Here is an 8,689-nt window from a genome sequence, read left to right as displayed (position 1 = left end):
TTGCATTGATTGTAATCAGACAGTAGTGCTGGTAACGTCCACGTTTTCAAATGGAGAAGAAAAGTTCCTCCTTTCTGTCTAATACCACATGAAAATGGTTGGTTTTTGGCATTTTATTTGTCCAGCTTCCATATTCATTTTCACACACTTTACAAGAAATACATTGGTGGCAAATTCCGTAGCTTGCTAGCTTGTTTGCGCTGGCTTTCGGAGACTCTTATTTTGAAAGCGCAGGCGCGATGGAGCGGCACTTTTATTGTGAAGACAGGAACTGTGCAGTCAGTCTTTAGGCTTTTGACGGGATGTACGGTTGAAATAAAAACGTGTCTTTTTTCCTTCACACTTTTGATTGATTGATTGAAACTTGTATTAGTAGATTGCACAGTACAGTACATATTCCGTACAATTGACCACTAAATGGTAACACCCCAATAAGTTTTTCAACTTGTTTAAGTCAGGTCATGTGACCGCCTGGCTCTGTTTGATTGGTCCAACGTCACCAGTGACTGCATCTGATTGGTGGAACGGAGTCAAACGTCACTAGTGACTGCATTTTATTGGTGGAACGGAGTGAAACGTCACCAGTAAGGCAGGCACTTTGAAGGTCTGTCTGACAGACCAAAACAAACAAAGCGTGCATTAACAGATCGATAAAAATGAGTAGCGAGTAGCGAGCTGAATGTAGATAAAAGTAGCGGAGTAAAAGTAGCGTTTCTTCTCTATAAATATACTCAAGTAAAAGTAAAAGTATGTTGCATTAAAACTACTCTTAGAAGTACAATTTATCCCAAAAGTTACTCAAGTAGATGTAACGGAGTAAATGTAGCGCGTTACTACCCACCTCTGATAGATTGCAAACCAGAAAAACAAACATTATTGTAAACTAAAAACTGCGGTATCAAAAAAAGATTAGCGTAGTAAAAATGAGCATCATAAATACAGGTTCAATTGTGTTTTAAGTGATTATTGTATAAGATATATTTTTTGCAATAAAAATACCAATCAAAAATATTGTGCAGATTAAACAAAACATACATTCAATAAAAAAAATGTTAAAGAACACTTTAACACTTCTGTCATACTTTTTCAATTGTGTTTTAAATCAAATTAAATAGAAAGAAAAATGTATTTAGTGACTGAAACATGTTATAATGTGGGATGTATTTTTGTAAGATTGAGGGAGTATAAATGGTGTAAAACCGCTGACATTCACGTTGCCTTGTCTGATAATAAAATGACAAATGTTCATTTTGAGTATACAAATGATTGCCTACTTTAAATGAATCAACTCATGATCACACTGCTTTAATTAGCCTGACTCAGCATCAGAGTTTTGCTGCAGCTTCATATTTCTATCTTTACACATATTTAGTAAGACATTCCCTTCAATGTTCTGTAGATGATAAGGGGTAAAAAAACTAAACAATCAAATGTGGGAAATCTGTGCTTTTGCATGAGTGAGCGCGTACATCATTTGTGTGAGTAAACAGATAATGGCATCTAACAGGAAATGCATAACATATTCACACACACACACACACACACACACACACACACACACACACACACACACACACACACACACACACACACACACACACACACACACACACACACACACACACACACACACACACACACACACACACACACACACACACACACACACACACACACACACACACACACACACACACACACACACACACACACACACACACACTAGAAGGCTTTCAGTTTCTAAATCAATCCCACATCCGTAGCTAATGCAGTGCTGGGCCCTCTTCAGGAAACATTAGGCCTATTAGTCAAAGTGTACGCATTCCTGTATATGTGTGTGTGTGTGTGTGTGTGTGTGTGTGTGTGTGTGTGTGTGTGTGTGTGTTCCAGTGGATATGGAAGCCGCACGCTCAGCAGTAGCCCATCTCAGTGGATCCTCCGAGGTCAGCAGGTGCAATAGGGAATGGGGGGCCGTGTGTGTGTGTGTGTATGTGTGTGTGCGTGTGTGTGTGTGTGCGCGCCCTTGATATCCTCTGGGCTCCTTATCGCTCTAAAATTATCCTCCATTTACTGGAAGACAGGCGCAGAGAGAGGAAAGAGAAATATGGGCACTCTTGTCCAGCTGCATCACCAGACGTCTTTCTTACTCAAATAATGCAAGCTAATGCCCTTTATCTAGCATAATATATGTTTCATCATCTATATAGTGTTTGATCATATATCATGTGTTTCATCATACAGGTAAAAGCCAGTAAATTAGAATATTTTGAAAAACTTGATTTATTTCAGTAATTGCATTCAAAAGGTGTAACTTGTACATTATATTTATTCATTGCACACAGACTGATGCATTCAAATGTTTATTTCATTTAATTTTGATGATTTGAAGTGGCAACAAATGAAAATCCAAAATTCCGTGTGTCACAAAATTAGAATATTACTTAAGGCTAATACAAAAAAGGGATTTTTAGAAATGTTGGCCAACTGAAAAGTATGAAAATGAAAAATATGAGCATGTACAATACTCAATACTTGGTTGGAGCTCCTTTTGCCTCAATTACTGCGTTAATGCGGCGTGGCATGGAGTCGATGAGTTTCTGGCACTGCTCAGGTGTTATGAGAGCCCAGGTTGCTCTGATAGTGGCCTTCAACTCTTCTGCGTTTTTGGGTCTGGCATTCTGCATCTTCCTTTTCACAATACCCCACAGATTTTCTATGGGGCTAAGGTCAGGGGAGTTGGCGGGCCAATTTAGAACAGAAATACCATGGTCCGTAAACCAGGCACGGGTAGATTTTGCGCTGTGTGCAGGCGCCAAGTCCTGTTGAAACTTGAAATCTCCATCTCCATAGAGCAGGTCAGCAACAGGAAGCATGAAGTGCTCTAAAACTTGCTGGTAGACGGCTGCGTTGACCCTGGATCTCAGGAAACAGAGTGGACCGACACCAGCTGGACTGCTGCTGAGTGGTCCAAAGTCATGTTTTCTGACGAAAGCAAATTTTGCATTTCCTTTGGAAATCGAGGTCCCAGAGTCTGGAGGAAGACAGGAGAGGCACAGGATCCACGTTGCCTGAAGTCTAGTGTAAAGTTTCCACCATCAGTGATGGTTTGGGGTGCCATGTCATCTGCTGGTGTCGGTCCACTCTGTTTCCTGAGATCCAGGGTCAACGCAGCCGTCTACCAGCAAGTTTTAGAGCACTTCATGCTTCCTGCTGCTGACCTGCTCTATGGAGATGGAGATTTCAAGTTCCAACAGGACTTGGCGCCTGCACACAGCGCAAAATCTACCCGTGCCTGGTTTACGGACCATGGTATTTCTGTTCTAAATTGGCCCGCCAACTCCCCTGACCTTAGCCCCATAGAAAATCTGTGGGGTATTGTGAAAAGGAAGATGCAGAATGCCAGACCCAAAAACGCAGAAGAGTTGAAGGCCACTATCAGAGCAACCTGGGCTCTCATAACACCTGAGCAGTGCCAGAAACTCATCGACTCCATGCCACGCCGCATTAACGCAGTAATTGAGGCAAAAGGAGCTCCAACCAAGTATTGAGTATTGTACATGCTCATATTTTTCATTTTCATACTTTTCAGTTGGCCAACATTTCTAAAAATCCCTTTTTTGTATTAGCCTTAAGTAATATTCTAATTTTGTGACACACGGAATTTTGGATTTTCATTTGTTGCCACTTCAAATCATCAAAATTAAATGAAATAAACATTTGAATGCATCAGTCTGTGTGCAATGAATAAATATAATGTACAAGTTACACCTTTTGAATGCAATTACTGAAATAAATCAAGTTTTTCAAAATATTCTAATTTACTGGCTTTTACCTGTAATATCCACTTCAACATGCTGAAATAATCCGACTTGAAAGAATATAAGGTGCTTCTGGTTCACGGCAGCATTGGAAATGAGCGTAGATTCATTTTATTAGCAATTTTGTTGTCGTAATGGTGACATTTTGCATCCAAGGCAATTTTCTCCTAATGGGTATGCAACATTTTAATATGACTTGAATTGTTGTGTAGGAGTTGGCATTGGTCCTTGAAGGCCTCATCCTATAATATCCATTCTCCACAGCCTCACACTCTATTCTATTTGTGAGGAGTGTCTCACGTTGCAAATCAATATGGTCCATTCATGCATGGTCATGTGAAGACCCAGCACAGCACTCTCAGCACATGCACGCGCAAAAAGTAGCCCTATCCATATAATCACATCTGGACCAGCGCGAGCGACTCCACTGGAGGGGGCGGCGGAGTAAATCCACTCCAAATGATGTTTGACGGCGATTGCAAACTGGATGCTCGGAATTTTGTCCACGGCAGGACTGCTGACAGGAAGTAAGTTTGCAAGTAGCGATGGGGAAAGTGAGAGGGAGGAGACCAAAGAGGGAAGAAATGGAGAAAGCAAGACGACAGCCATTATAAATCATATCCACTCTTGGCGCCAGCCATGTTTCCTAGCAACCAGACAGAATCTCCGCCTCTCTTCCGCCCCCTGTCTATCTGCTGCCAGCAGCCTTATTACCCACACTGCAATGGGCCATGCCCCAAAAACTACTGTCAGCGTGGGTTGTGCTCACGTCTTCCACTGCATACGGCTAACAGGAGCTGACAACGAAAGAATGCTGCGCTACACACAACAATGGCAGTCGTTTACAAATACCATAAAAATACCTTACACACGTCTCCCTTAAAAAAAAAATGGAGTATTGCAGTAAAGTAGCCAGAGATGGGTAGAGTAGCCAGAAATTGTACTCAAGTAAGAGTACTGTTACTTTAGAGATTTATTACTCAAGTAAAAGTAAGGAGTAGTCACCCAAATATTTACTTGAGTAAAAGTAAAAGGTATGTTGTGAAAAAACTACTCAAGTACTGAGTAACTGATGAGTAACATACACACTCATATCATATATATATATATATATATATACATATATATACATATATATATTGTATATATATATATATATATATATATATATACATACATATACATTGATATATACAGTATATAATTGATATGTATTTATTTTGCTGTTTTTGTTTACATGTTAAAGGTGTTTTAATGAATATACATGCATGTTTAACATATAGATTCCTTTCTTTCATGAAGACTAGAATATAAGTTGGTGTATTACCAGATTCTGATGACTTGCGTTGATTGTAGACAGTTGTGATGATAACGTCCACGTTTTCAAATGGAGGAGAAGAAAAGTTCCTCCTTTCTGTCTAATACCACATGAAAGTGGTGGGTTTTTGGCATCTTATTTGTCCAGCTTCCATATTCGTTTTTTATACACTTTATAAGAAATATATTGGCGTCAAACTCCGTAGCTTGCTAGCTTGTTTGCGCTGGCTTTCGGAGACTCTTGTTTTGAAAGCGCAGGCGCGATGGAGCGGCACTTTTATTGTGAAGACAGGAACGTCCTCATGTGCGGTCAGTCTTTAGGCTTTTGACGGGATGTACGGTTGAAATAAAAAAGTATCTTTTTTCCTTCACACTTTTGATTGATTGATTGGAACTTTTATTATTAGATTGCACAGTACAGTACACATTCCGTACAATTGACCACTAAATGGTAACACCCCAATAAGTTTTTCAACTTGTTTAAGTCAGGTCATGTGACCACCTGGCTCTGTTTGATTGGTCCAACGTCACCAGTGACTGCATCTGATTGGTGGAACGAAGTGAAACGTCACCAGTAAGGCAGGCACTTTGAAGGTCTGTCTGACAGACCAAAACAAACAAAGCGTGCATTAACAGATCGATAAAAATTAGTAGCGAGTAGCGAGCTGAATGTAGATAAAAGTAGCGGAGTAAAAGTAGCGGAGTAAAAGTAGCGTTCCTTCTCTATAAATATACTTAAGTAAAAGTAAGAGTATGTTGCATTAAAACTACTCTTAGAAGTACACTTTATCCCAAAAGTTACTCAAGTAGATGTAACGGAGTAAATGTAGCGCGTTACTACCCACCTCTGAAAGTAGCTAAATTGTAAACACTAACCCATCCTGCTGTGTCTTCCTATTCTCTGGCAGACCAAGTGAGTATGAGCTGTGTGACAGACTCCACTACAAATCTATTTTTGGCGACCTGCCACAAATAAATGAATGTGTGGGAAACCCTTTAACTTGTTTATTTCATAAAAAACTGTTCATCTTCATTGAGCACTAATCATCCTTTGTAATATTGTAATACATTCCATGAGTAACTTTCTTTTTTTTTTTTAATTGCTTTTACCACAGATTGGCAATCTATTTGTGGCGGTCTTGCATGGTCAAGGGTCTGGTGGGGGCTTCATTGTACGATTTCCTTAATTGGCTTATGACGCACATTTTTTTCAAAGGCTAAAAATGATGTGATACATGTAAAATATTTTTAAAGCAAATGATTTTCGATTAAATGTTGTACAGAAGGGACCGTTAAACGAAAAAAGAAAGTCTTGCTTCCACACCATGTCACTGGTCCTGGAGGTAAGGGAGCCATCTCACACTCTCATCAAAAGTCCCAACAAGACCCCAAAATAGCAGACAATTACACACTCTCCCTTTTTTTTTTAATAAATGTCATAAGGGGGGACCCTTACACACACAGAAAAATGTCTTGCTTCCACTGCACGTTACTGCTCCTGGAGTTGAGGGAGACATTCCACACCCTCATCGAGAGTCCCGATAAGACCCAAAAATGGCAGAAAAATACACTTTTTCCTCCCCTTCTTCGATAGATGTCGTAAAGGGTCTCCTTACGCAAAAATAAATGTCTTGCTCCCACAGCACATTACTGGTCATATATGTATATATATATATATATATATACACACACATACACACATACATATATACATACATGTATACACACACACACACACACACACATATATGTATACATATATAATATGTATATACAAACCCCGTTTCCATATGAGTTGGGAAATTGTGTTAGATGTAAATATAAACGGAATACAATGATTTGCAAATCATTTTTAACCCATATTCAGTTGAATATGCTACAAAGACAACATATTTTATGTTCAAACTGATAAACATTTTTTTTTGCAAATAATCATTAACTTTAGAATTTGATGCCAGCAACATGTGACAAAGAAGTTGGGAAAGGTGGCAATAAATACTGATAAAGTTGAGGAATGCTCATCAAACACTTATTTGGAACATCCCACAGGTGTGCAGGCTAATTGGGTATAAAAGTAGATTCCATGAAATGCTCAGTCATTCACAAACAAGGATGGGGCGAGGGTCACCACGTTGTCAACAAATGCGTGAGCAAATTGTTGAACAGTTTAAGAAAAACCTTTCTCAACCAGCTATTGCAAGGAATTTAGGGATTTCACCATCTACGCTCCGTAATATCATCAAAGGGTTCAGAGAATCTGGAGAAATCACTGCACGTAAGCAGCTAAGCCCGTGACCTTCCATCCCTCAGGCTGTACTGCATCAACAAGCGACGTCAGTGTGTAAAGGATATCACCACATGGGCTCAGGAACACTTCAGAAACCCACTGTCAGTAACTACAGTTGGGCGCTACATCTGTAAGTGCAAGTTAAAACTCTCCTATGCAAGGCGAAAACCGTTTATCAACAACACCCAGAAACGCCGTCAGCTTTGCTGGGCCTGAGCTCATCTAAGATGGACTGATACAAAATGGAAAAGTGTTCTGTGGTCTGACGAGTCCACATTTCAAATTGTTTTTGGAAACTGTGGACGTGGTGTCCTCAGAACCAAAGAGGAAAAGAACCATCCGGTTTGTTATAGGCGCAAAGTTGAAAAGCCAGCATCTGTGATGGTATGGGGGTGTATTAGTGCCCAAGACATGGGTAACTTACACATCTGTGAAGGCACCATTAATGCTGAAAGGTACATACAGGTTTTGGAGCAACATATGTTGCCATCCAAGCAACTTTACCATGGACGCCCCTGCTTATTTCAGCAAGACAATGCCAAGCCACGTGTTACATCAACGTGGCTTCATAGTAAAAGAGTGCAGGTACTAGACTGGCCTGCCTGTAGTCCAGACCTGTCTCCCATTGAAAATGTGTGGCGCATTATGAAGCCTAAAATAGCACAACGGAGACCTCCGGACTGTTGAACAACTTAAGCTGTACATCAAGCAAGAATGGGAAAGAATTCCACCTGAGAAGCTTCAAAAATGTGTCTCCTCAGTTCCCAAACGTTTACTGAGTGTTGTTAAAAGGAAAGGCCATGTAACACAGTGGTGAACATGCCCTGTCCCAACTATTTTGGCATATGTTGCAGCCATGAAATTTTAAGTTAATTATTATTTGCAAAAAAAATAAAGTTTTATGAGTTTGAACATCAAATATGTTGTCTTTGTAGTGCATTCAACTGAATATGGCTTGAAAAGGATTTGCAAATCATTGTATTCCGATTATATTTACATCTAACACAATTTCCCAACTCATATGGAAACAGGGTTTGTATATGTATACACACACACACACACACACACACACAAGGGTTGTACGGTATACCGTTACTAATAAAGTACCACAGCGCTATTGAATCAAAAACAGTACTTTACTGCCTTTGAAGAGTACCGGTGCTTTTCTTTTTACGGACATATCGGCGCATCGTCATCACGTGGTGACATTGGTGGGTAAAACGAGCAGAGGCGCATGTTAGGCAACGCACACGCACGAAGTAACTAA

Source organism: Nerophis lumbriciformis, linkage group LG21 (assembly GCF_033978685.3).
Source record: "Nerophis lumbriciformis linkage group LG21, RoL_Nlum_v2.1, whole genome shotgun sequence".
Taxonomy (NCBI): Eukaryota; Metazoa; Chordata; class Actinopteri; order Syngnathiformes; family Syngnathidae; genus Nerophis; species Nerophis lumbriciformis.
This window is presented reverse-complemented; position numbering follows the sequence as displayed.